At 43.3% G+C, this 26,533-nt stretch overlaps 1 protein-coding gene across 1 annotated transcript in view; it reads left to right on the top strand.

Moving 5' to 3' along the window:
• RNF208 (ring finger protein 208) overlaps nucleotides 1-26,533 on the top strand; it is a 435,087-nt gene that overhangs the window by 293,829 nt on the left and 114,725 nt on the right. The window contains exon 3 of the mRNA XM_069747774.1: nucleotides 22,006-22,109. The gene's annotated coding sequence lies outside the window, so the exon portion shown is untranslated. The remainder of the gene's footprint in view (nucleotides 1-22,005; nucleotides 22,110-26,533) is intronic.

Here is a 26,533-nt window from a genome sequence, read left to right as displayed (position 1 = left end):
ATGGAACCACAGGCGCCACGTATCTCCGCAATAACGACCTATGGAACACATTATGGATGGCAAAAGAAGCAGGAAGGGCCAAACGAAATGGCATAGGATTGATAACCTCAGAAATCTTATACGGACCAATGAAACGAGGCTTAAACTTAGGAGAGGAAACCTTCATAGGAACATAACGAGACGACAACCAAACCAAATCCCCAACACGAAGTCGGGGACTCACACAGCGCCGGCGGTTAGCGAAACGTTGAGCCTTCTCCTGGGACAATGTCAAATTGTCCACCACATGAGTCCAAATCTGCTGCAACCTATCCACCACAGTATCTACACCAGGACAGTCCGAAGACTCAACCTGCCCTGAAGAGAAACGAGGATGGAAACCAGAATTGCAGAAAAACGACGAAACCAAAGTAGCCGAGCTAGCCCGATTATTAAGTGCAAACTCAGCCAACGGCAAAAAGGACACCCAATCATCCTGATCAGCAGAAACAAAGCATCTCAGATATGTTTCCAAAGTTTGATTAGTTCGTTCGGTTTGGCCATTTGTCTGAGGATGGAAAGCCGAGGAAAAAGACAAATCAATGCCCATCCTTGCACAAAAGGATTGCCAAAACCTCGAAACAAACTGGGAACCTCTGTCAGAAACGATGTTTTCCGGGATACCATGTAAGCGAACCACATGCTGGAAAAATAATGGCACCAAATCAGAGGAGGAAGGCAATTTAAACAAAGGTACCAAATGGACCATCTTAGAAAAGCGATCACAAACCACCCAAATGACCGACATCTTTTGAGAGACGGGGAGATCCGAAATAAAATCCATAGAAATATGCGTCCAGGGCCTCTTCGGGACCGGCAAGGGCAAAAGCAACCCACTGGCACGAGAACAGCAGGGCTTAGCCCGAGCACAAGTCCCACAGGACTGCACAAAAGAACGCACATCCCGCGACAAAGACGGCCACCAAAAGGATCTAGCCACCAAATCTCTGGTACCAAAGATTCCAGGATGCCCAGCCAACACTGAACAATGAATGTCAGAGATAACTCTACTAGTCCATTTATCAGGGACAAACAGTTTCTCCGCTGGGCAACGGTCAGGTCTATCAGCCTGAAATTTTTGCAGCACCCGCCGCAAATCAGGGGAGATGGCAGACAAAATTACCCCCTCTTTGAGAATACCCGCCGGCTCAGGAACACCCGGAGAGTCAGGCACAAAACTCCTTGACAGGGCATCAGCCTTCACATTCTTAGAGCCCGGAAGGTACGAAACCACAAAATCAAAATGGGAGAAAAATAGCGACCATCTAGCCTGTCTCGGATTCAACCGTTTGGCAGACTCAAGATAAGTCAAATTCTTGTGATCTGTCAAGACCACCACGCGATGCTTGGCTCCTTCAAGCCAATGACGCCACTCCTCGAATGCCCACTTCATGGCCAACAACTCACGATTACCAACATCATAATTACGCTCAGCAGGCGAAAACTTTCTAGAAAAGAAAGCACATGGCTTCATCACCGAGCCATCAGAACTTCTTTGCGACAAAACAGCCCCTGCTCCAATCTCAGAAGCATCAACCTCAACCTGAAACGGGAGCGAAACATCTGGCTGGCACAACACAGGGACAGAAGAAAAATGACGCTTCAACTCCTGAAAAGCCTCTACAGCTGCAGATGACCAATTGACCACATCAGCACCCTTCTTGGTCAAATCAGTCAACGGTTTAGCAACAGTAGAAAAATTAGCGATGAAGCGCCGATAAAAATTAGCAAAGCCCAGGAACTTTTGCAGGCTCTTCACAGATGTCGGCTGAGTCCAATCGTAAATGGCCTGGACTTTAACAAGGTCCATCTCGATAGTAGAAGGGGAAAAAATGAAACCCAAAAATGAAACCTTCTGAACTCCAAAGAGACACTTTGACCCCTTCACAAACAAGGAATTCGCACGAAGGACCTGGAACACCATTCTGACCTGCTTCACATGAGACTCCCAATCATCCGAAAAGACCAAAATATCATCCAAATACACAATCAGGAATTTATCCAGGTACTCTCGGAAGATGTCATGCATAAAGGACTGAAATACTGATGGAGCATTGGAAAGCCCGAATGGCATAACCAGGTACTCAAAATGGCCCTCGTGCGTATTAAATGCTGTTTTCCATTCATCGCCTTGTTTAATGCGCACAAGATTATACGTCCCTCGAAGATCTATCTTGGTGAACCAACTAGCCCCTTTAATACGAGCAAAAAAACCAGACAGCAACGGCAAAGGATACTGAAATTTGACTGTAATTTTATTAAGAAGGCGGTAATCAATACAAGGTCTCAAAGAACCATCCTTCTTGGCCACAAAAAAGAACCCTGCTCCTAACGGTGATGACGACGGGCGAATATGGCCTTTCTCCAAGGATTCCTTTATATAACTCCGCATAGCGGCGTGTTCTGGCACAGATAAATTGAACAATCGGCCCTTAGGAAACTTACTACCAGGAATCAAATTAATTGCACAATCGCAATCCCTATGAGGAGGTAGGGCACTGGCTTTGGGCTCATCAAATACATCCCGATAATCCGACAAAAACTCTGGAACTTCAGAAGGAGTGGAAGATGAAATAGACATAAATGGAACATCACCATGTACCCCCTGGCAACCCCAGCTGGACACAGACATAGATTTCCAGTCCAATACTGGATTATGAACCTGTAGCCATGGCAACCCCAAAACGACCACATCATGCAGATTATGCAACACCAGAAAGCGGATATCCTCCTGATGTGCAGGAGCCATGCACATGGTCAATTGGGTCCAGTACTGAGGCTTATTCTTGGCCAAAGGCGTAGCATCAATTCCTCTCAATGGAATAGGATACTGAAAGGGCTCCAAGAAAAAACCACAGCGCCTGGCATACTCCAAGTCCATCAAATTCAGGGCAGCGCCTGAATCCACAAATGCCATAACAGAATAGGATGACAAAGAGCAAATCAGAGTAACGGACAATAGAAATTTTGACTGTACCGTACCAATGGTGGCAGACCTAGCGAACCGCTTAGTGCGCTTAGGACAATCGGAGATAGCATGAGTGGATTCACCACAGTAAAAACATAGCCCATTCCGACGTCTGTGTTCTTGCCGTTCAGCTCTGGTCAAAGTCCTATCACATTGCATAGGCTCAGGCCCATGCTCAGATAGTACCGCCAAATGGTGCACAGCTTTACGCTCACGCAAGCGTCGATCGATCTGAATGGCCAAGGACATAGACTCATTCAGACCAGCAGGCATGGGAAATCCCACCATGACATCCTTAAGGGCTTCAGAGAGACCCTTTCTGAAAATTGCTGCCAGGGCACATTCATTCCACTGAGTGAGCACAGACCACTTTCTAAACTTCTGACAATATATCTCCGCTTCATCCTGACCCTGACACAGAGCCAGCAAGATTTTCTCTGCCTGATCCACTGAATTAGGTTCGTCATAAAGCAATCCAAGCGCCAGGAAAAACGCATCAAGATCACGCAATGCCGGATCTCCTGGCGCAAGGGAAAATGCCCAGTCTTGAGGGTCACCACGTAACAAAGAAATAATGATCTTTACTTGTTGAACAGGGTCACCTGAGGAGCGAGGTTTCAAGGCAAGAAACAATTTACAATTATTTTTGAAATTCAAGAACTTAGATCTATCACCAAAAAACAAATCAGGAATTGGAATCCTAGGCTCTGACAACGGATTCTGAACCACAAAATCTTGAATGTTTTGTACCCTTGTAGTGAGATTATCCATCCAAGAGGACAGACCTTGAATGTCCATGTTTACACCTGTGTCCTCAACCACCCAGAGGTAAAGGGGAAAAGAGAGACAAAACACACTGCAAAGAAAAAAAAATGGTCTCAGAACTTCTCTTATCCCTCTATTGAGATGCATTAGTACTTTGGGCCACCTGTACTGTTACGACCTGGTGGTCAGGACAATAATGGACCTGGTGGTTAAGAGCACACGGAATGACCTGATAGTTCCTGATAATAAAGGACGAGCTCTGAGACGTGGGAACTCTGCTGACCGCAATCCCTAATCCTATCAAACACACTAGAAATAGCCGTGGATTGCGCATAACGCTCCCTATGCAACTCGGCACAGCCTAAGGAACTAGCTAGCCCTGAAGATAGAAAAATAAAGCCTACCTTGCCTCAGAGAAATTCCCCAAAGGAAAAGGCAGCCCCCCACATATAATGACTGTGAGTAAAGATGAAAATACAAACACAGAGATGAAATAGATTTAGCAAAGTGAGGCCCGACTTACTGAACAGACCGAGGATAGGAAAGGTTACTTTGCGGTCAGCACAAAAACCTACAAAAAGACCACGCAGAGGGCGCAAAAAAGACCCTCCGCACCGACTCACGGTGCGGAGGCGCTCCCTCTGCGTCCCAGAGCTTCCAGCAAGCAAGACAACGATAAAAATAGCAAGCTGGACAGATAAATAGCAAACCAAAGAAATAAAAGCTGGAACTTAGCTTCTGCTGGGAAGACAGGTCACAAGAACGATCCAGGAGTGAACTAGACCAATACTGGAACATTGCCAGGTGGCATGGAGCAAAGATCTAAGTGGAGTTAAATAGAGCAGCAGCTAACGAATTAACCTCGTCACCTGTGGAAGGAAACTCAGAAACACCCACCAGAGGAAGTCCATGGACAGAATCAGCCGAAGTACCATTCATGACCACAGGAGGGAGCCCGACAACAGAATTCACAACAGGGTACGCTGCTGAATAGCACTAAATTCTACTAGGCCCAAAAGGATTTCCTGTGCTAGATGCCGTTACAAAATAGTAGTTAGGCAAACAGGCGGTGTAGCTTGCTTCATGGGTGGGGTATGCTGCTGAGTAGCAGAAATTGCTACTAGGCCCAAAAGGATTTCCTGGGCCAGATGCCGTTAAAAAATAGTACTTAGGTAAACAGGCGGTGTAGCTTGCTTCATGGGTGGGGTACGCTGCTGAGTTGCACCAAATTCTACAAGCCCCAAAAGGATTTCCTGGGCTAGATGCCATTACAAAATAGTAGTTAGGTAAACAGGCGTTGGGTGGCTGGGCTACTCTGCTGACGTACAGACACTGCTCCTAGGCCCTAAACTATCAACTGGATTAGATGCAGTGAAAATTGAGATACACAGGCGATAGTTTGTTTCACAGGCGGGCTACTCTGCTGACGTGCAGACACTGCTCCTAGGCCCTAAACTATCAACTGGATTAGATGCAGTGAAAATTGAGATATACAGGCGGTGTAGCTAGCTTCACAAGCGGGCTACTCAGATGACTATCAGACAATGCTACTAGCCCAAAAGGATTGGCTGGGCTAGATTACACCAAATGCTGTGACAAACACTTGCACAGCACTGGCACAGACCTGCCTGGCAAACAGTGCTATGAACTGCTGTAACCTACCCTGAAAAGGGCTGATATTACAACTAGTCCCGACTCCTCCCGACTCCCTAAACCTATCTCTCTGAAAATTTGCTCCAAAAAAACACTATTAGTCTGTATAGCGCCCACAGCAGCAGCAGTGCCGTCTAACACTAAGCTGCAGCAGTGAGGAAATGGTGGCGACGGGGCAAATGGCTGGTTCTTATAGGGCAAGGACATGTGACATACACAGCCATATTATTATTATTATTATTTCAGCATAGATCTGTCTATCCCCGGCCAACCCCCCCCCCGCCCACTATACGCTGAAACAGTCTATTAACAATGATAAATTTTAAGCAATTTGTCTGGGTTCGTCGAACGGCTCGAACACTGCCCAAAACAGCTCAAATTTGAGATTGGGGAACAGTTCGACTCGAACACCGCTCATCTCTAGTCTGTACCCGTGGCCTTTGACAGCCCCTCAGTGACCCCTTGTGATCTAGGACTTCCCCCAGTGGTGACTCTACTACCCCTCTTTTGGGGCTCAGGTTCGCGCTGGAAGCTCATACAGTCATCCACTTAAACCCTGACCGTGTGACTCCTTCATCATGTGACTGATCACATGATTCTGACATCACACAGGTCCTGGCTGTTTTTCAGGAGGAGATACGTGGACATTCTCCCTCCCGCTCTATGAATGTCTACTAAAACCAGCCCATTATATAATTTTATATGTACCGTCCCAACACGCAGAGCTGGAGAAAGCTAATCTGGTTTCATGTCACTGACGTGATAATCTCCCTTCCATCACTACACTAGTGACTCTGTCACAGTGCGTTTTAGGCTACGTTCACATTAGCGTCGCGTCGCTGTTGTGTCGGCGACGCAGCGGCGACGCGCCCCTATGTTTAACATAGGGGACGCGTGCGTCTTTTTGCACGCGTTTTCCGACACGTGCGTCGTTTTAGACGCTAGCGTCGGACGCAAGAAAACGCTACAAGTTGCATTTTTCTTGCGTCCGATTTCGTCAAAAAACTACGCACGCGTCGCAAAACGCGCGCGTTTTTGCGCGCGTTTGCGCGCAGTTTTCCGTGCGTCGCGTCGCCGACGCAGGGCGGCGCAACGCTAGTGTGAACGTAGCCTTAGCAGTGTTTTTTCCAAGTGGATATGGGCCCAAAACGCTATGGAATCCTTATGCCAGCTAATTCAATGACAATCCTGAAATGTTGTGCACATGATCAGTAATTTTCCTTTGAGTATTTGCAGTACATTTTTTCCTGCAGCATGTCAGTTATTTGTGTGGATTGTTAGCATTTACACCCATTTACTTCAATTGAGTCAGTCAAATTCGCTGCAAAAATGCAGGTATAAAAATGTTTGCGGATTTGCTGAGTTTTACGGACTTCCTATGGTGTTTTCCATGCTGTCATCTGTTTGACAGCACAAGAAATTCTGATTGGAAGCAACGTTACCGCCGGTAAGATCGTTACCATCGGTCAGACCCTGCAGCTGTGACTCTGACCCACGGTAAAATGCTTACTGCAGGTCAGCAGGCATCAATTGATGAGAAACTTCTTCCATCAGCGTACATCCGCTGTCACTGATAACAGTGAGGGCAGGCGGCACCGATGGGAGAAGTAGTCTCTCATCAGCTGGCGCCTGTGCTCAAAGTTAAAAATAAATAAATAAAATTAAACATTTAACTAAATACATATTGAAAAATAAACACATTATGCTCATATAACACCAAATTCCTGATGCCCTTGTCTCCTATAAAAATGTAAAATAAAAAAAAACATATACTCACCTTAAAGCCCAATCCCCGTTTCCCATGTCTAATGTAACCAATCAAAAATAATAAACCACCATATATTCTCCTGTCCGTCGTAGTCCATGTAATCCAGAGTGTCCCTCTGCAACCTCACTGGTAGAACCGTCACTTCAGGAGAAGTGACTGCTTTAACTGTCTGCCGGCCACACACTGGCAGGAGTGTCTTAGCTCCTGCTGTGTAGCGCTGAGCTGCCATGAGACAGGTCATGAGTTCACAAGCTGATTAGCACCGGTGATCTCACAGCACCACTGCTGCGTGAGAAAGTTCTCACGCATCGGTAGTGCCCTAAGTGAGATTGCCGGAGCTTATCATCTGGTGAACTTTCTCACTGCAGCTCAGCGCTTAACACTGCAGTAGTGATTACCTCCTATGTCTGTCCTTGAGAGCATTCTTATTAGTGACTGCTCTCAAAGTCATCAGGATTGTCATGGGACATTATTATTGTCTTCTCGGTGGACAGGTAATTGTTTATTATTTTAATTCTGTTACATGGGATGTTTGCTTCAGTGCATTGGGGGCATGAGTGTGGTTTAATTTAGAATCAATAAAGGAGTCTGTGTCATTATTTCAAATAAAGGACTTTATTCTGGGCATGTTTTTTAATAATATTACTATGGGGTTAGTAATGGGGGCGTCTTATAGATGACAATTCAAAGGTAACATCAACTATCACCCCAGACTGCCACCGCACCAGGGCAAGTGGGAAAAGTAAGGCTAAGTGCCAGAATTGGCGCATCTTATGCATGAGATGGGACCAATATCCATGGCCTCTTCCTAGGCAATTAATATCAGCCTGCAGCTGTCTGCCTAGCCTTTGCTGGTTAGATTTTATAGTGGGACCCAGTTTTTTTCTGGGGTCTCCCGGTAAACTCACGAGTAAAGGCTAAGCAAACATCTGTGAGCTGATATTAATTGCCTGAGAACCTTTATGGCTAGGCTCCTTCCCAGAATATTACCACCAGACCTCACTTGTCGGCTTTCCCTCTGCTGGTTATGAAAATTATGTGAGAGTCCACACAATTTTATTTTTCATTGTTAAAATTAACAGGTTTCTCAATGCACTCTGATTTCTGCCAGTTGGTGTTTGGTTACAGCCTATGTAGGTTCATTCTGCTAACGCTCCTACATAGGCTGGTGACAATGTGTTTGTGTGTTTATTTAACTCTTTACTTACCAATTTAGTAATGAGGGTTCATGACTGACATCTCTTCCTTACTAAACCTAGGACTGCTGACACTAAGCCCTAATCCCATTACCCTAATGCTACTGCATCAGAATGAAAAAAGGTTTTGAACCAGGAAATGACATCACAGAACTTGTAACAAAAATTTTTTTTAGCTCAAAAACGTATTTATTGCTGTACAAAAAGCATTCAAAAATGGCATACAAAAACACGCTTTTTTGCTACAGCATTTTTGAAGCCAAGAGATGCAGAAACCTTACAGAAATTTCTGCCAGTAAATACTAAACGTGCGTGCGCGCATTACCCTAACAGTACTCTCTTCTCAAGCTGAACAATTTACCATCACCACTAGAGGGCAGAAGAATGTTTTATAAAGAATGTGAGTTGTTAAAGGGAACCTGTCACCCCACCAGGCGTTTGAAGCTAAAAGAGACGAGCGCTGCCCGTCCTCTGTCCTCATATGCAGTCTAGCTGACTGCGCCTGTGCGGCCGCCCTGCCTGTGAATCCCAGCCCCGCAGTGTGAATAAATCAGAAGACACTGCGAGGCTGGGATTCACAGGCAGGGCGACCGCACAGGCGCAGTCAGCTAGACTGCATATGAGGACAGACGGGCAGCGCTCACTGCGCCTGCCCAAGCCATGACAAAAGAGCGCAGGCGCCGGCTGATTTCAAAACAGCGCTGAGGAGGCGGCGCCCGGCGCCATGAAGACTTGAGTGACGGCTGTGTGACATCTGCAGCAGGGGGGGAAAGGCCTGCCTCCAGGACTGAGGAAAGGTATTTAGGACAAATTACAAAACTGATTATTTCTGCAGTTACAGCACCAATAACTAAAAGAGCCACCTTGTCAGAATGCAGCATTACTGCTGCACAAGGTGGCTCTTTTAGTTTCAAACACCTGGGGGGATGGGGGGGTTGACATTGACTTGTAGAATTGCTAATTCCTATAGGTGGCACTAGAGTTGTAGTCCTCGTCATCTCTGAAGAGACAATTTGCATAATTCCCAGAGGAGCATTGTGGCTTAAAAGTCTCCTCATCTCGGCATGCTTGACATGTCACTCTCCCCAAGGAAAAACCATACCAATAAAGAATGTGAGAAACTGACTCATGTTTGGTAGAACTCACTGATGTATTTTTTCCTTTATTTCAGTGGTTGCTGGAAGGTCTCCATTTTCTGGGTTTTCTTTGCACACACAAAACTTTGGATGAGCAGTATAACTTTTTTTCTCAAGTTTTCCTTTGATGTGTTCCCCCTCCCCCCCCCCCCCCCCCCCAAGAGCAAATCCTGCTTTCTTGGCAGTAAAGGAGCTTCTGACAAAAAGCAGGTTTTGCTGCGTTTTTTTGCTTTGTATTTGCTGTGTTTTTATTGTTTCTTATGCATGTTATTCCAAAGACATACTGATAGGGAATTTAGATTGTGAGCCCCATCGGGGACAGTGATGATAATGTGTGCAAAATGTAAAGCGCTGCGGAATATGTTAGTGCTATATAAAAATAAAGATTATTATTATTATTATTATGTTGATAAAGTTAGTGCTCCCAAACATGATGCAGCTTTTTGCACAAAAAACGCAGCAAAATCTTATACCTGCGTTTTTGCACTTAGGACTCATGACCACTTGCGATGAAATCGGACAAATTCAATCCAATATAAAATTGGATTGAATTTGGACCAATGTTAATCTATGATTGTGTGCTCATCTGTTGTTGTTTTTTCCAGCTGGGATCAGATCACGATCGGGCTGGAAAAAAATCTCAGCATGCTGCGAATGTAATCAGAAAATGGATCGCAACCTGCAATATAAGTCAATGGGTGCGATTAAAAATCGCACAGCATGGTGCGAGTGCTGTGCGATATTGGCGCATCGATGTCATTTGAAAAGATGGTATTTCATATGCGGCTAATGTAAAAAACACACTGACAGATTATAATATATATATATATATATAGTACAGACCAAAAGTTTGTACACATCTTCTCATTTAAAGATTTTTCTGTATTTTCATGACTATGAAAATTGTACATTCACACTGACGGCATCAAAACTATGAATTAATACATGTGGAATTATATAATTAACAAAAAAGTTTGAAACAACTGAAAATATGTCTTATATTCTAGGTTCTTCAAAGTAGCCACCTTTTGCTTTGATGACTGCTTTGCACACTCTTGGCATTCTCTTGATGAGCTTCAATGATGTCATAAAGGACGTGGACATCCCGCGTCTGATTGGTCAATCAGCAACGGGCACAGTATCGACGTAGATGTCATAATGGTTGCCATGGTGACGATGATGTCATAAAGGTTGCCTCGACCAATCAGCAACGGGCACAGTCTGCTGCGAATTCTGGAATCATCATTGTCCATATACTACGGGGACATGCATATTCTAGAATACCCGATGCGTTAGAATCGGGCCACAATCTAGTCTATATATTTAATTGTCTAAGGGTTTTTCCGTCTGTCTGTCCTGGAAATCCAGCGTCTCTGATTGGTCGAGGTCGCCAGGCCTCGACCAATCAGCGACGGGCACAATATCGACGTAGAAACCCGCGCCTCTGATTGTCCATATACTACGGGGACATGCATATTCTAGAATACCCGATGCGTTACAATCGGGCCACAATCTAGATATATATATGTATATATGTATATATATATATATATATATATGTGTGTGTGTGTGTGTGTGTGTGTGTGTCAGTGACTTTTATCTGCTTAATTGAGAATGACATAACGAAGGGATTGCCCACACCTGTCCATGAAATAGCCTTGGAGTCAATTGTCCAATTACTTTTGGTCCCTTTAAAAACAGGGTGGCAGATGTTAAGGAGCTGAAACTCCTAACCCCTTCATCCAATTTTAATGTGGATACCCTCAAATGAAAGCTGAAAGTCTGAAATTCAACTGCATCTGAATTGTTTTGTTTAAAATTCATTGTGGTAATGTCTATAACCAAAATTAGAAAAATGTTGTCTCCTATACTGTCCCCTATGTACAGGAATATTACTACTATAATACTGCCCCTATGTACAAGAATATAACCCCTATAATACTGCCCCATGTACAAGAATATAACTACTATAATACTGCTCCTATGTACAAGAATATAACTACTATAATACTGCTCCTATGTACAAGAATATAACTACTATAATACTGCTCCTATGTACAAGAATATAATATAATACTGCCCCTATGTAGAAGAATAATAATAATAATAATAATAATCTTTATTTTTATATAGCGCTAACATATTCCGCAGCGCTTTACAGTTTTGCACACATTATCATCACTGTCCCTGTTATGTAGGCAATCCAGTAACACAGTGTGCAGTAATCAGAGCACATACAGTGATCTGACAATAACCCAAAAACAATAGAACGAGCTCTGAGACGTGGAATCTCTGAAGACCGCAATACCTGAACCTATCCTAAACACAACTAAAGGCAGCTGTGGATTGCGCCTGACACTACCTATGCAACTCGGCACAGCCTGAGGAACTGACTAGCCTGAAGATAGAAATACAAGCCTGACTTGCCTCAGAGAAATACCCCAAAGGAAAAGGCAGCCCCCCACATATAATGACTGTTAGCAAGATGAAAAGACAAAACGTAGGGATGAAATAGATCCAGCAAAGTGAGGCCCGATATTCTAGATAGAGCGAGGATAGCAAAGAGAACTTTGCAGTCTACAAAAAACCCTAAAGCAAAAAACCACGCAAAGGGGGCAAAAAGACCCACCGTGCCGAACTAACGGCACGGCGGTACACCCTTTGCGTCTCAGAGCTTCCAGCAAAAACGAAAAGACAAGCTGGACAGAAAAAACAGCAACAAAAGCAAAGAAGCACTTATCTAAGCAGAGCAGCAGGCCACAGGAAAGATCCAGAAGCTCAGATCCAACACTGGAACATTGACAAGGAGCAAGGAAGACAGAATCAGGTGGAGTTAAATAACAAGGCAGCCAACGAGCTCACCAGAACACCTGAGGGAGGAAGCCCAGAAGCTGTAGTACCACTTGTGACCACAGGAGTGAATTCAGCCACAGAGTTCACAACAGTACCCCCCCCCCCCCTTGAGGAGGGGTCACCGAACCCTCACCAGAGCCCCCAGGCCGACCAGGATGAGCCACATGAAAGGCACGAACAAGATCTGGAGCATGGACATCAGAGGCAAAAACCCAGGAATTATCTTCCTGAGCATAACCCTTCCATTTAACCAGATACTGGAGTTTCCGTCTAGAGACACGAGAATCCAAAATTTTCTCCACAATATACTCCAATTCCCCCTCCACCAAAACAGGGGCAGGAGGCTCAACAGATGGAACCATAGGTGCCACGTATCTCCGCAACAACGACCTATGGAATACATTATGTATGGAAAAGGAGTCCGGGAGGGTCAGACGAAAGGACACAGGATTGAGAATCTCAGAAATCCTATACGGACCAATAAAACGAGGTTTAAATTTAGGAGAGGAAACCTTCATAGGAATATGACGAGAAGATAACCAAACCAGATCCCCAACACGAAGTCGGGGACCCACACGGCGTCTGCGATTAGCGAAAAGTTGAGCCTTCTCCTGGGACAAGGTCAAATTGTCCACTACCTGAGTCCAGATCTGCTGCAAACTGTCCACCACAGAATCCACACCAGGACAGTCTGAAGACTCAACCTGTCCTGAAGAGAAACGAGGATGGAACCCAGAATTGCAGAAAAATGGAGAGACCAAGGTAGCCGAGCTGGCCCGATTATTAAGGGCGAACTCAGCCAACGGCAAAAAGGACACCCAATCATCCTGGTCTGCAGAAACAAAACATCTCAGATATGTTTCCAAGGTCTGATTGGTTCGTTCGGTCTGGCCATTAGTCTGAGGATGGAAAGCCGAGGAAAAAGATAGGTCAATGCCCATCCTACCACAAAAGGCTCGCCAGAACCTTGAAACAAACTGGGAACCTCTGTCAGAAACAATATTCTCAGGAATGCCATGCAAACGAACCACATGCTGGAAGAACAAAGGCACCAAATCAGAGGAGGAAGGCAATTTAACCAAGGGCACCAGATGGACCATTTTAGAAAAGCGATCACAGACCACCCAAATGACTGACATCTTTTGAGAAACGGGAAGGTCAGAAATGAAATCCATCGAAATATGTGTCCAAGGCCTCTTCGGGACCGGCAAGGGCAAAAGCAACCCACTGGCATGTGAACAGCAGGGCTTAGCCCTAGCACAAGTCCCACAGGACTGCACAAAAGTACGTACATCCCGTGACAGAGATGGCCACCAGAAGGATCTAGCCACTAACTCTCTGGTACCAAAGATTCCTGGATGACCAGCCAACACCGAACAATGAAGTTCAGAAATAACTTTACTAGTCCACCTATCAGGGACGAACAGTTTCTCGGCCGGACAACGATCAGGTTTATTAGCCTGAAATTTTTGCAACACTCGCCGCAAATCAGGGGAGATGGCAGACACAATGACTCCTTCCTTGAGGATACTCGCCGGCTCAGATAAACCCGGAGAGTCGGGCACAAAACTCCTAGACAGAGCATCCGCCTTCACATTTTTAGAGCCCGGAAGGTACGAAATCACAAAATCGAAGCGAGCAAAAAATAACGACCAACGGGCCTGTCTAGGATTCAAGCGCTTGGCAGACTCGAGATAAGTAAGGTTCTTATGATCAGTCAATACCACCACGCGATGCTTAGCTCCTTCAAGCCAATGACGCCACTCCTCGAATGCCCACTTCATGGCCAGCAACTCTCGGTTGCCCACATCATAATTACGCTCAGCAGCAGAAAACTTCCTGGAAAAGAAAGCACATGGTTTCAACACTGAGCAACCAGAACCTCTCTGTGACAAAACCGCCCCCGCTCCAATCTCAGAAGCATCAACCTCGACCTGGAACGGAAGAGAAACATCTGGTTGACACAACACAGGGGCAGAACAAAAACGACGCTTCAACTCCTGAAAAGCTTCCACGGCAGCAGAAGACCAATTAACCAAATCAGCACCCTTCTTGGTCAAATCGGTCAATGGTTTGGCAATGCTAGAAAAATTACAGATGAAGCGACGATAAAAATTAGCAAAGCCCAGGAACTTTTGCAGACTTTTCAGAGATGTCGGCTGAGTCCAATCCTGAATGGCTTGGACCTTAACCGGATCCATCTCGATAGTAGAAGGGGAAAAGATGAACCCCAAAAATGAAACTTTCTGCACACCGAAGAGACACTTTGATCCCTTCACGAACAAAGAATTAGCACGCAGGACCTGGAAAACCATTCTGACCTGCTTCACATGAGACTCCCAATCATCTGAGAAGATCAAAATGTCATCCAAGTAAACAATCAGGAATTTATCCAGATACTCACGGAAGATATCATGCATAAAAGACTGAAAAACAGATGGAGCATTGGCAAGTCCGAACGGCATCACTAGATACTCAAAATGACCCTCGGGCGTATTAAATGCCGTTTTCCATTCATCTCCTTGCCTGATTCTCACCAGATTATACGCACCACGAAGATCTATCTTAGTGAACCAACTAGCCCCCTTAATCCGAGCAAACAAGTCAGATAACAATGGCAAGGGATACTGAAACTTAACAGTGATCTTATTAAGAAGGCGGTAATCAATACACAGTCTCAGCGAACCATCCTTCTTGGCTACAAAAAAGAACCCTGCTCCCAGTGGTGATGACGATGGGCGAATATGTCCCTTCTCCAGGGATTCCTTCACATAACTGCGCATAGCGGTGTGTTCAGGCACGGATAAATTAAATAAACGACCTTTAAGGAATTTACTACCAGGAATCAAATTGATAGCACAATCACAATCCCTATGCGGAGGTAGGGCATCGGACTTGGGCTCTTCAAATACATCCTGATAATCAGACAAGAACTCTGGGACCTCAGAAGGAGTGGATGACGAAATAGACAAAAATGGAACATCACCATGTACCCCCTGACAACCCCAGCTGGATACCGACATAGAGTTCCAATCCAATACTGGATTATGGGTTTGTAGCCATGGCAACCCCAACACGACCACATCATGCAGATTATGTAGCACCAGAAAGCGAATAACTTCCTGATGTGCAGGAGCCATGCACATGGTCAGCTGGGCCCAGTACTGAGGTTTATTCTTGGCCAAAGGTGTAGCATCAATTCCTCTCAACGGAATAGGACACCGCAAAGGCTCCAAGAAAAACCCACAACGTTTAGCATAATCCAAATCCATCAGATTCAGGGCAGCGCCTGAATCCACAAACGCCATGACAGAATACGATGACAAAGAGCATATCAAGGTAATGGACAGAAGGAATTTGGACTGTACAGTACCAATGACGGCAGACCTATCGAACCGCTTAGTGCGCTTAGGACAATCAGAAATAGCATGAGTGGAATCACCACAGTAGAAACACAGCCCATTCAGACGTCTGTGTTCTTGCCGTTCAACTCTGGTCATAGTCCTATCGCACTGCATAGGCTCAGGTTTAATCTCAGACAATACCGCCAGATGGTGCACAGATTTACGCTCGCGCAAGCGACGACCGATCTGAATGGCCAAAGACATAGACTCATTCAAACCAGCAGTCATAGGAAAACCCACCATGACATCCTTAACCCTCCGTCACATACAATATTCGGACTAACGAGTTCACATACAATGTGCCTGTCAGGCGCCTGCTGGAAAAATACCTATAATATCTAATGTTTGCAATTTCAGTGCTCTAAAAGTGATCAGTGACCTTCATAGGGATGTAATAAAAGAGACTACACATAATCATTTGCAAAAAAAAACATTTACTTAACATAAAACTAATAACTATGAAATACAAACTTTTCAAAACTCCTGCCAAATAGTCCCCAGTTCGACTCTCTCAAAAAAATGTACAAAGAAAATTTTTTAACACAAACTTAATTTTAAGGTACCTTAAGTACTATTAAAAACATATTCAATCAGAAGTAGATGCTGAGGTTTCCCCAGAAAAGTCACACTTGCAGAGCAAATAGCAAGAATTACACACCATTTTTGCATGTGTCAGGCAAATTGCTTTATGACATTTGAGACATTCATAATTTGAAAGCCTTCTGGTTCCGCTTTCCGTTTGGCAGGTGGTGCATCTCCTTCTTTTGTGAGGTGGTGCAGATGGTGACTTTTCACCATCATCTTCTGGGCGGAACCTTTTGAGCTGAACTTGAAGGCGAGAGGGGATACCGATTGTTTTCACGCTTCTCCTGCGTAGCTCTCCAAGTACTAGTTATTTTCCAATATAATATGATCCAACTTCTTCATCCTCACCACTGTCACCATCTTGCTCTGTTTCAGAATCCAGGACACATTCTTCCACCTCATCATGAGAATCAATCTCACTTTCCTCTCCTAAATCCTCATTCAGTGTGAGGTCTCTATCATCTAACAGCATGTTTGTTACTTCCTCAACATCAAGTTGTTTGGATAAATTGTACATTTTCCTCTCCATTTCAGCAGATAATCTGAAGCAAGAGAAGGAATATGTTAGGGAACTACTGTATATGCCTGAGCAGCACACTTTCTTTTATAAAATCTCCCTTATTTCTATGAAATATCCTCACATTTTGTGCTATACATTCATAAAACAAGCTAAATGAACTATTGTGATGAATAAAAACATAAAATACCAACCTTACTGAATGTGACGTATTCACATACAATGAGCCTGAGAGATCTGTGCAGCTATATCCTCTCCCCTGAAGCTCTGAAATCCAACTGTGATATCAGGTTTCACAGACCTTCAAGAGACAGGAGACTACCTGGAGGGAGGGGGTTTCCTCACAATCTGGTGAGGAAGGAGAAATGAAAGTAAAAGAGAAGCGCCTGTCAGATCAGTTGTATGTGACGGAGGGTTAAGAACCTCAGAGAGACCCTTTCTGAACAAAGCTGCCAGCGCAGATTCATTCCACAGAGTGAGTACTGACCACTTCCTAAATTTCTGACAATATACTTCTATATCATCCTGACCCTGGCACAAAGCCAGCAAATTTTTCTCAGCCTGATCCACTGAATTAGGCTCATCGTACAGCAATCCGAGTGCCAGGAAAAACGCATCGACACCACTCAATGCAGGGTCTCCTGGCGCAAGAGAAAATGCACAGTCCTGAGGGTCGCCGCGCAAAAAAGAAATAATAATCAAAACCTGTTGAACTGAATTACCAGAAGAATGAGGTTTCAAGGCCAGAAATAGCTTACAATTATTTTTGAAGCTCAGAAACTTAGTTCTATCACCAAAAAACAAATCAGGAATAGGAATTCTTGGTTCTAGCATAGATTTCTGATCAATTGTATCTTGAATCTTTTGTACATTTATAACGAGATTATCCATTGAAGAGCACAGAGCCTGAATATCCATGTCCACAGCTGTGTCCTGAAGCACCCTAATGTCTAGGGGAAAAAAAAGACTGAACACAGAGCTGAGAAAAAAAAATGATGTCATAGTAACATAGTAACATAGTCAGTAAGGCCGAAAAAAGACATTTGTCCATCCAGTTCAGCCTATATTCCATCATAATAAATCCCCAGATCTACGTCCTTCTACAGAACCTAATAATTGTATGATACAATATTGTTCTGCTCCAGGAAGACATCCAGGCCTCTCTTGAACCCCTCGACTGAGTTCGCCATCACCACCTCCTCAGGCAAGCAATTCCAGATTCTCACTGCCCTAACAGTAAAGAATCCTCTTCTATGTTGGTGGAAAAACCTTCTCTCCTCCAGACGCAAAGAATGCCCCCTTGTGCCTGTCACCTTCCTTGGTATAAACAGATCCTCAGCGAGATATTTGTATTGTCCCCTTATATACTTATACATGGTTATTAGATCGCCCCTCAGTCGTCTTTTTTCTAGACTAAATAATCCTAATTTCGCTAATCTATCTGGGTATTGTAGTTCTCCCATCCCCTTTATTAATTTTGTTGCCCTCCTTTGTACTCTCTCTAGTTCCATTATATCCTTCCTGAGCACCGGTGCCCAAAACTGGACACAGTACTCCATGTGCGGTCTAACTAGGGATTTGTACAGAGGCAGTATAATGCTCTCATCATGTGTATCCAGACCTCTTTTAATGCACCCCATGATCCTGTTTGCCTTGGCAGCTGCTGCCTGGCACTGGCTGCTCCAGGTAAGTTTATCATTAACTAGGATCCCCAAGTCCTTCTCCCTGTCAGATTTACCCAGTGGTTTCCCGTTCAGTGTGTAATGGTGATATTGATTCCCTCTTCCCATGTGTATAACCTTACATTTATCATTGTTAAACCTCATCTGCCACCTTTCAGCCCAAGTTTCCAACTTATCCAGATCCATCTGTAGCAGAATACTATCTTCTCTTGTATTAACTGCTTTACATAGTTTTGTATCATCTGCAAATATCGATATTTTACTGTGTAAACCTTCTACCAGATCATTAATGAATATGTTGAAGAGAACAGGTCCCAATACTGACCCCTGCGGTACCCCACTGGTCACAGCGACCCAGTTAGAGACTATACCATTTATAACCACCCTCTGCTTTCTATCACTAAGCCAGTTACTAACCCATTTACACACATTTTCCCCCAGACCAAGCATTCTCATTTTGTGTACCAACCTCTTGTGCGGCACGGTATCAAACGCTTTGGAAAAATCGAGATATACCACGTCCAATGACTCACCGTGGTCCAGTCTATAGCTTACCTCTTCATAAAAACTGATTAGATTGGTTTGACAGGAGCGATTTCTCATAAACCCATGCTGATATGGAGTTAAACAGTTATTCTCATTGAGATAATCCAGAATAACATCCCTCAGAAACCCTTCAAATATTTTACCAACAATAGAGGTTAGACTTACTGGCCTATAATTTCCAGGTTCACTTTTAGAGCCCTTTTTGAATATTGGCACCACATTTGCTATGCGCCAGTCCTGCGGAACAGACCCTGTCGCTATAGAGTCACTAAAAATAAGAAATAATGGTTTATCTATTACATTACTTAGTTCTCTTAGTACTCGTGGGTGTATGCCATCCGGACCCGGAGATTTATCTATTTTAATCTTATTTAGCCGGTTTCGCACCTCTTCTTGGGTTAGATTGGTGACTCTTAATATAGGGTTTTCATTGTTTCTTGGGATTTCACCTAGCATTTCATTTTCCACCGTGAATACCGTGGAGAAGAAGGTGTTTAATATGTTAGCTTTTTCCTCGTCATCTACAACCATTCTTTCCTCACTATTTTTTAAGGGGCCTACATTTTCAGTTTTTATTCTTTTACTATTGATATAGTTGAAGAACAGTTTGGGATTAGTTTTACTCTCCTTAGCAATGCGCTTCTCTGTTTCCTTTTTGGCAGCTTTAATTAGTTTTTTAGATAAAGTATTTTTCTCCCTATAGTTTTTTAGAGCTTCAATGGTGCCATCCTGCTTTAGTAGTGCAAATGCTTTCTTTTTACTGTTAATTGCCTGTCTTACTTCTTTGTTTAGCCACATTGGGTTTTTCCTATTTCTAGTCCTTTTATTCCCACAAGGTATAAACCGCTTACACTGCCTATTTAGGATGTTCTTAAACATTTCCCATTTATTATCTGTATTCTCATTTCTGAGGATATTGTCCCAGTCTACCAGATTAAGGGCATCTCTAAGCTGTTCAAACTTTGCCTTCCTAAAGTTCAATGTTTTTGTGACTCCCTGACAAGTCCCCCTAGTGAAAGACAGGTGAAACTGCACAATATTGTGGTCGCTATTTCCTAAATGCCCAACCACCTGCAGATTTGTTATTCTGTCAGGTCTATTAGATAGTATTAGGTCTAAAAGTGCTGCTCCTCTGGTTGGATTCTGCACCAATTGTGAAAGATAATTTTTCTTGGTTATTAGCAGAAACCTGTTGCCTTTATGGGTTTCACAGGTTTCTGTTTCCCAGTTAATATCCGGGTAGTTAAAGTCCCCCATAACCAGGACCTCATTATGGGTTGCAGCTTCATCTATCTGCTTTAGAAGTAGACTTTCCATGCTTTCTGTTATATTTGGGGGTTTGTAACAGACCCCAATGAGAATTTTGTTACCATTTTTCCCTCCATGAATTTCAACCCATATGGACTCGACATCCTCATTCCCTTCGCTAATATCCTCCCTTAAAGTGGACTTTAGACAAGACTTTACATAGAGACAAACCCCTCCTCCTCTCCGATTTTTACGATCCTTTCTAAACAGACTGTAACCCTGTAAGTTAACTGCCCAGTCATAGCTTTCATCTAACCATGTCTCGGTTATTCCCACTATGTCAAAGTTACCTGTAGATATTTCTGCTTCTAGTTCTTCCATCTTGTTTGTCAGGCTTCTGGCGTTTGCGAGCATGCAGTTTAGAGGATTTTGTTTTGTTCCAATCTCCTCACTGTGGATTGTTTTAGAAATGTTCTTACCTCCCTTCTGAGTATGTTTTCCTGGGTCGTCTTTGTTCGAGTCTAATGTCAGAACTTCTTTTTTCCCTCTATTGAGAATCATTAGTTTGGGCTCCTTGTACTGTTATGTAGGCAATCCAGTAACACAGTGTGCAGTAATCAGAGCACATACAGTGATCTGACAATAACCCAAAAACAATAGAACGAGCTCTGAGACGTGGAATCTCTGTAGACCGAAATACCTGAACCTATCCTAAACACAACTAAAGGCAGCTGTGGATTGCGCCTGACACTACCTATGCAACTCGGCACAGCCTGAGGAACTGACTAGCCTGAAGATAGAAATACAAGCCTGACTTGCCTCAGAGAAATACCCCAAAGGAAAAGGCAGCCCCCCACATATAATGACTGTTAGCAAGATGAAAAGACAAAACGTAGGGATGAAATAGATCCAGCAAAGTGAGGCCCGATATTCTAGATAGAGCGAGGATAGCAAAGAGAACTTTGCAGTCTACAAAAAACCCTAAAGCAAAAAACCACGCAAAGGGGGCAAAAAGACCCACTGTGCCGAACTAACGGCACGGCGGTACACCCTTTGCGTCTCAGAGCTTCCAGCAAAAACGAAAAGACAAGCTGGACAGAAAAAACAGCAACAAAAGCAAAGAAGCACTTATCTAAGCAGAGCAGCAGGCAGGCCACAGGAAAGATCCAGAAGCTCAGATCCAACACTGGAACATTGACAAGGAGCAAGGAAGACAGAATCAGGTGGAGTTAAATAACAAGGCAGCCAACGAGCTCACCAGAACACCTGAGGGAGGAAGCCCAGAAGCTGCAGTACCACTTGTGACCACAGGAGTGAATTCAGCCACAGAATTCACAACATGTCCCCAATGGGGCTCACAATCTAGAATCCCTATCAGTATGTCTTTGGAATGTGGGAGGAAACCGGAGTGCCCGGAGGAAACCCACGCAAACACGGAGAGAACATACAAACTCTTTGCAGATGTTGTCCTGGGTGGGATTAGAACCCAGGACCCCAGCGTTGCAAGGATATATGGTACATTCCATAATACTGCCCCTATGTATAAGAATATAAGTAGTGAGTGAGCCTGTGCTGTAGTTTGTTTATTTCTTATTATACTGAATAATACTTGTCCATTTAATCGGTAATTATTTTACATTTTCAGCACCTCGTGCGTCTCTTACATCGTACCAGTGTGCCATGGGGCTGAGTTGTTACTGTGGAGCTTTCCGTTTCCTCTATGCTAGATGAGCCGCTTGCTTAATACAGGTCAGTTTATACTTTTTACTGATGCGGGATGTCACAATTGTCAATTTATAAAATTGCTTTTTGTACTAAAATTTAAAGCAGTGAAGTAACTTATAGAGTAACCGTCATTTTTATTTTTACTTGAAAATAAGAAGCTTTGTAATATATTTCATTAGAGAAATCTGCTTCTTTCTCTGCCAGAATTGAATAGAGTTTATCAAAATTCTCAGTTCTGGGGTGAAATCTGTATTCAGTGAAGACAGAAGCTCCTATTATTAAGATTGTTACTGTTTAACATTAATAAAACTGAAGGAAAATTAAAGGGTAAAGTGTAGCGGAGGCATCATGTTCATATTTGTATATTTATAGCCTCATATTCTTTCCAGCAGACTGTACATGAAGGATTACAGCTAGTGATGAGCGAATAGCATTGTTGCTCGGGTCTCCTCCGAGTATTTTGAAGTGCTTTGACATTTAGTTTTCGTTGCCTCAGCTGCATGATTTACTGCTGCTGGATAGCCTGAATACATGTGGGGATTCCCTAGCAAACAGGCATTCCTCACGTGTATTCAGCCTGGCTAGCAGCTGTAAATCATTCAGCTGAGGCAAGGAAAACTAAATGTCACAGCACTACAAAATACTCAGAGACCACCCGAGCGTGCTCTGGGAAACCCGAGCAACGAGTATATTCGCTCATCACTAATTGCAGCATTTCACTGATTTAGCTATGACTTTGTGTCCACAATTGACATATAATGACGTACAAAGCCATCCACAACCTGTCTCCTCCATACATCTGTGACCTCGTCTCCCGGTACTTACCTGCATGCAACCTCCAATCCTCACAAGATCTCCTTCTCTACTCCCCTCTTATCTCCTCTTCCCACAATCGTATTAAAGATTTCTCTCGTGCATCCCACATACTCTGGAACTCTCTACCACAACATATCAGACTCTCACCTAGCATCGAAACCTTCAAAAAGAGCCTGAAGACCCACCACTTCCGACAAGCCAACAACCTGCAGTAATCACCGATCAATCAAACCGCTGCACAACCAGCTCTACCCTCACCTACTGTATCCTCACCCATCCCTTGTAGATTGTGAGCCTTCGTGGGCAGAGTCCTCTCTCCTCCTGTACCAGTTATGACTTGCATTGTTTAAGATTATTGTACTTGTTTTTATGTATACCCCTCCTCACATGTAAAGCGCCATGAAATAAATGGCGCTATAACAATAAATAATAATAATAATTGCGCTATTCACTGAACTGCATGTTCTGGTACGTGCATCTGTAATGAGCGGCGTTCTGAAAGTTGTCGTTCGTAAGGAACACTGACCTTTGGTTAGAAAGCACTGGCATAAATAATTAGAAACCTCATGTATCACTGAGCTGAATTCTGTCTGCTCTTCTGTGTTTTGCAGACTTCTACATTTATCTGTAACTTAGGCTGGTTTCACATTTGTGGTTGTGTCCGCAGCTTTTCTGAGACATACATCCGCATGGGACTTGATTTCCTATCTTTTACATTCTAGACGCAGGTGCATGCGTTTCCATGCATTCACCTGTGTTCGCTTATGCATGTGTATTTTCGCGGTGGGCGGCTGGGCGCGGCAGATGCACCATGTTAGAATTTTTTTTACGTGAAATTTCCGCCGTCATGCGCATGCGGACGCTTGCGGAAGGAGTGCGTCAAAACAACACATTGCAGTCTATGGGGACGCATAGGAACGTAAGTACGTGCATTTGTTTGCGTTTGCACAAGAGTCTATATCAGGGGTCCCCAACTCCAGGCCTCGAGGGCCGCCAACAGTGCAGGTTTTCAGGATTTCTTTAGTATTGCATCGGTGGTAATGTGATCATCTGCACAGGTGATGATTCCAACCCCTGTGCAATACTAAGGAAATCCTGAAAACCTGCACTGTTGGCGGCCCTCGAGGCCTGGAGTTGGGGACCACTGGTCTATATACAGAAATCCCATGAGCCATGCCGATTGGGCGTGGCTTGAGTAGATTAAATTTTCCATAACTAACGCATGCGCATAAACAACGCAAACGCATGCAAAAATACCTGGAAACGTGTGCAAACGTTGCGTTTTTTTATCCGTCATTAATAAGTTGATACGGATAAAAATTGCAACGTTATCATGCATTTTGCCATTCGTTTGCGGTTACGTACGAAACACTGCTGACTCAACTGCAAATGGGAACCTAGCCTTAGCTGTTTCATTCACCCATTCACCAGAGAGTACTTTATATTATACATGGTTTCTTATAGCGTTCCCTATATAGTATATGGTTAATTAGAAAGCTCGCATTACTATCTTATTAATTAATGAGTACTCTGTACTGTATATGGTTTATGATAACACTCAATTTCTGTATTAGAGCATACTCTGTATTGTATATAGTTTATTAGAATGCTGACATCTCTATATTAGAGCACACTGTATTGAAAATGGTTTATTAGAATGCTCACATCTTTATAATAGACTGCATTCTATAGTGTATATGATTTATTAGAATGCTCACATCTTTATATTAGAGCACACTCTGTAGTGTATATGGTTTATTAGGATGCTCACATCTTTATATTAGAGCACATTCTGTATTGTATATGGTTTATTAGGATGCTCACATCTCTATATTAGAGCACACTCTGTATTGTATATGGTTTATTAGAATGCTCACATCTCTATATTGGAGCCCCCTCTGTATTGTATATGGTTTATTAGGATGGTCACATCTTTATATTAGAGCACCCTCTGTATTGTATATGGTTTATTAGAATGCTCACATCTCTATATTAGAGCACCCTCTGTATTGTATATGGTTTATTAGGATGCGCCCATCTCTATATTAGAGCACACTCTGTAGTGTATATGATTTATTAGAATGCTCACATCTTTATATTAGAGCACCCTCTGTATTGTATATGGTTTATTAGAATGCTCACATCTTTATATTAGAGCACCCTCTGTATCGTATATGTTTATTAGGATGCTCACATCTTTATATTAGAGCACCCTCTGTATTGTATATAGTTTATTAGAATGATCACATCTCTATATTAGAGCACCCTCTGTATTGTATATGGTTTATTAGAATGATCACATCTCTATATTAGAGCACACTCTGTATTGCATATGGTTTATTAGAATGATCACATCTCTATATTAGAGCACACTCTATATTGTATATGGTTTATTAGGATGCTCACATCTTTATATTAGAGCACCCTCTGTATTGTATATGGTTTATTAGGATGCTCACATCTTTATATTAGAGCACCCTCTGTATTGTATATGGTTTATTAGGTTGCTCACATCTTTATATTAGAGCACCCTCTGTATTGTATATGGTTTGTTATAATGCTCACATCTCTATATCAGAGCACCCTCTGTATTGTATATGGTTTATTAGGATGCTCACATCTTTATATCAGAGCACCCTCTGTATTGTATATGGTTTGTTATAATGCTCACATCTCTATATTAGAGCACACTGTATTGTATATGGGTTATACACACACTCGAGTGTGGGAATTTTTCTGAATATTTTCTCACGCTCGAGTTCATATGAGGTTATACCAGCAGGGGGCGCAGCACCGCAAGTCTAGGTAGCTACGTGCCCCTGCTTTCTATTCCTTCCCCAGATTTTACAGTCAGGAGCACAGCTGCATTAGCAGGCTCTTGCTTGTAAAATTAATTAACCCCTTCAGATGGATTTACATCGGGGGACATGACTGTAACGACGGAAAGGTATGGGATATTGTTGTTTTTTTATTTTTCCATTTTTACTGAACAAGGGTCGTCATTTGGATTAAGAGTATAATAAACTATTACAACACCCTGTGACTTTATTTCATTAAAATACTTTATTCCTAATGTGTGTGTGTTTTAGTAACCATTTACAGTACTATTGGATTATAATGGATAGGTGTCTTATTGACATCTCTCCATTATTAACCTGGTTTAATGTAACCTTACAAGAACAAGGTGGCATTAACCCTTTATTACCCCATATCCCACTGCTACAGTGGAGTGGGAAGAGAGTGGCCAAGTGCCAGAATAGGCGCATCTTCCAGATGTGCCTTTTCTGGGGTGGCTGGGGGCAGATGTTTTTAGCCAGTGGGGCCAATAACCATGGACCCTCTCCAGGCTATTAATATCTGCCCTCAGTCACTGGCTTCCCCACTCTGGCGGAGAAAATTGCGCGGGAACCCATGCCAGTTTTTTCCGCGATTTAACCCTTTATTTTAACAGCCCCCAAATTTTGCACACACACACTACTAACATTAGTAGTAATAATAATAATCTTTAGATAGCGGCAACATATTCCGCAGCGCTTTACAGTTTAACAGTTTCAAACACAACAGTCATAGGTAATAGCGTTAACAATAAAATAAAGCAAAATAAGACGCCCCTGCTCATGAGAGCTTACAAT

The sequence above is a fragment of the Ranitomeya imitator genome, chromosome 2 (assembly GCF_032444005.1).
Source record: "Ranitomeya imitator isolate aRanImi1 chromosome 2, aRanImi1.pri, whole genome shotgun sequence".
Lineage (NCBI taxonomy): Eukaryota > Metazoa > Chordata > Amphibia > Anura > Dendrobatidae > Ranitomeya > Ranitomeya imitator.
This window is presented reverse-complemented; position numbering and strand designations above follow the sequence as displayed.